Source organism: Salvelinus fontinalis, chromosome 28, assembly GCF_029448725.1.
Source record: "Salvelinus fontinalis isolate EN_2023a chromosome 28, ASM2944872v1, whole genome shotgun sequence".
NCBI lineage: Eukaryota > Metazoa > Chordata > Actinopteri > Salmoniformes > Salmonidae > Salvelinus > Salvelinus fontinalis.
In genome coordinates, this window is record NC_074692.1 from 45,405,216 (window position 1) to 45,409,171 (window position 3,956).

A 3,956-nucleotide genomic window follows, 5' to 3' on the forward strand; every position below is an offset into this window, starting at 1 on the left:
GACAGGATGGGTCCAGATGGACGAGGATGGGGGCTGTGGTGAACCGATGCTTCAGGTCCACAAAGGCTGTCAACCGCTGGGGACCATGTGAACGGTACCTTGGGAAAAGTAAGTGCCGAGAAGGGGGCCGCTAGGGTGCTGTAGCCTCGAATGAAACGCCGGTAGAAATGGGCAAATCCAAGGAAATGTTGTAGCTGTAACCTGGACGTAGGTTGGGGCCAAATCCACTACTGCTTTCCCCTTTTCCGGGTCCATCTGGACATTTCCTTCAGCGATGACATATCCCAGAAAGGAGAGGGTAGAACTCGCATTTCTCCGCTTTCACAAATATCTGGTTCTCCAGGAGGCGCTGAAGGACTTGTTGAACATGGAGGACGTGTTCTTGGGCAGAACGGGAAAAAAACAGGATGTCGTCGAGGTAGACGAACACAAAACTATTTAATATGTCCCGGAGCACATCGTTTACCAGGGCGGGGAAGACCGCGGAAGCATTGGTGAGTCCAAACGGCACGACCAGGTACTCATTATGTCCACTGGCAGTGTTGAAGGCTGTCTTCCACTCATCCCCTTCGCGTATCTGAACCAGGTGGTAGGCATTGCGAAGGTCCAGCTTGGAGAAGATGGTAGCCCCCTGGAGAGGTCCAAAAGCAGAGGAGAGACGTGGTAGGGGGTATCGATTCTTGATCGTTGTGTCATTAAGGCCCCGGTAGTCATTGCACGGACGCAGGGTCTTGTCCTTTTCCACAAAGAAAAACCCTGAGCCGGCAGGGGATGCAGATGGACGGATGCCTCCAGCAACCAGAGAGTCCTCAATACACTCCTCCATGGCCTTGGTCTCCGGGTCCGGATAGGGTATATAGCGACCACGAGGTGGTGTGGTGCCTGGGAGAAGGTCAATGGCACAATCATAGGGACAATGCGGGGGAAGAGAAGTAGCCGGTGCCTTACTGAAAACCTCCAGGAGGTCATGGTACTCTGCGGGGATGGCAGAGAAACCCGAGGCTTGACTTAAGCCCTGAGGAGGCCGTCTCGGGGAAGGCTGCGCTGCTTTGAGGCAATGGCAACTGCAGAATTGACTCCAACTCAGGATTGAACTCGTGGTCCAGTCAATAATGGAGTTGTGCTTTTGGAACCAAGAAAATCCCAAAACAGGAACATGGGGGGACTCAATGAGGAGAAGCTGTATAGCCTCACCGTGATTTCCTGAAACCCGCAGATGAACAGGAACAGTGCTGTGGGTAACTCTACCAATGGAGCGGCCGTTCAGTGCAATAGCTTCCATGGGAACAGAGAGGAGTTGAGTGGGGACACCTAATTCAGAAACTAGGGTAGCGTCCATAAAACTTTTATCCACCCCAGAGTCAATGAGCACCCGGAGAGACTTAGACAGGTCTCCCCACAGCAGTATCACAAAAAAGGGATTGCGGTTGATTGGAATTAGAGGATTCCCCGTCTGGCTCACCAGAGTACTTGTACCTACTAAAGAAATATGTATCTTAATTTCTCGAGGGAACTCGGTTGGCTTCGGGTCTTCTGGGATATACAGCCTTCGGGGACTTCCGGATTCCTTCGGAGCAGCAGACCAGACCTTCTCTGACTCCTGCATTCCCATAGACACCCATCAATCCTAAGAGTAAGGGTGATAAGGGAATTGGGGCCAAGCGGTAACTCCTGAGCTGCTATCTCGTCTTCTACTTCGTCTGAAAGTCCGTGAAGGAAGGTATCGAATAGGGACTCTGGATTCCAGGCACTGTTGGCGGCCAATGTGTGAAAATCTACTGCGTAGTCTGCCACACTTCGGGAGTCTTGACCACCTGACGTAATTCAAGTAGTTTTCGGGCTGCCTCTCTCCCAGATGCTGGAGAATCGAACACCTTCCTCACCTCTGCCATGAAATCTTCCAGATGACGACAAATGGCGGATTGTTGCTCCCAAACTGCCGTAGCCCAGAAGAGCGCACTCCCCAACATCAGCGTAATAATATATGCTATCTTTGACCGGTCCAAAGGGAACGAAGATGGCTGTAGCTCAATAATAAGGGAGCCCTGAGAAAGAAAACCCCGGCAGGTTCCAGGATCCCCAGAATATCTCTCCGGAGGTGGTAAGCGGGGTTCTCGGGGAGCCGGGGTAGGCAGTACAAACCCACCACTGATAGTAGACAGGTTACTGAGTGGTTGGGAGGTCTCAGAGGTGGCAGGCTGCCTATGAGCTAACTCACTGATTGGCTCCATAATAGCCTTGAACCCTTGGTCGTGGCATTCCGTCAAGGAACGAAGTCCTTCCAGAAGGTCCTGTGGTAGCTCCTCATGCCTCCCAATGGTGGCTCCCTGCAGGGGACATGGGAGGCAGATGGTTTGAGTCTCTGATATTTATTAGTATCCAAGGGGCAGGTAAGACAATGGTCGTAGACAGGCAAAAGATCATAACAAGGTCAGAGTCCAGGAGGTACAGAGTGGCAGGTAGGCTCGAGGCCAGGGCAGGCAGTATGGTCAGGCAGGTGGGTTCAGAGTCAAGGCAGGCAAGGGTCAAAACCGGGAGGACTAAGCAGGAGCTCGGAGTAACACGCTGGTTGACTTGACAAAACAAGACGAACTGGCACAGACAGACAGAAAACACAGGTATAAATACCCAGGGGATTATGGGGAAGATGGGTGACACCTGAAAGTGGATGGACATAAGCACAATGACAGGTGAAACAGATCAGGGTGTGACACAGAGACAGTTTCTATCTACAAACCATCAGACTGCTGAACACTTGAACAGGACTGACCACCTGCTCTGATTCTAACAGGACTGACCTACTGCTCTGATTCTAACAGGACTGACCGCCTGCTCTGATTCTAACCCTAACAGGACTGACCACCTGCTCTGATTCTAACAGGACTGACCACCTCCTCTGATTCCAACAGGACTGACCACCTGCTCTGATTCTAACAGGACTGACCACCTGCTCTGATTCTAACAGGACTGACCACCTGCTCTGATTCTAACAGGACTGACCACCTGCTCTGATTCTAACAGGACTGACCACCTGCTCTGATTCTAACAGGACTGACCATCTGCTCTGATTCTAACAGGACTGACCACCTGCTCTGATTCTAACCCTAACAGGACTGACCACCTGCTCTGATTCTAACAGGACTGACCACCTCCTCTGATTCTAACAGGACTGACCACCTGCTCTGATTCTAACAGGACTGACCACCTGCTCTGATTCTAACAGGACTGACCACCTGCTCTGATTCTAACCCTAACAGGACTGACCACCTGCTCTGATTCTAACAGGACTGACCACCTGCTCTGATTCTAACCCTAACAGGACTGACCACCTGCTATGATTCTACGCACCTTAGCACACATGCACTCACCCACACACAGATATACACACAACCACACAGATATACACACAACCACACAGATATACACACATCAACACACACACATTCATGCTACACACACACACACATCACAACTGCTGCTACCAGACTCTTATATAGTACTGCACAATTTAACCCCCCCCCCCCCCAATACATGTGTAAATATTGGACTATAAAGTGTGGCTTCCTGTATTATAATGATATTTAAATGCTTATTCTACTGAGCCATTTCCTCTATGTTCCTATTCTTGGCTGTTATTATTTCGTATTGTTGTCGCATTGCAACTGTAAGTGTAACTATGCTTACAGTAACATTATGTTTCGGCCGTGAAAACATGGGCACACAAATCCAAAATAATGCAGGCCCATGCCATTGCAAAACTATCGAATACTTATAACCCGAAAGAGTCACTTAACTACGGGCCTACTGTCATTAACTATACTTGTTGGATGGATTTGGATGCGCATTGGTGTCTAGCTGTAGGCTAGTTGTCTAGCGATATTGTTGACCATCGTCAGCTGATCCAGGAAAAAGGAAAACAAATATTGATAGAAAATAAAATGGTCTACTTCTTCTGA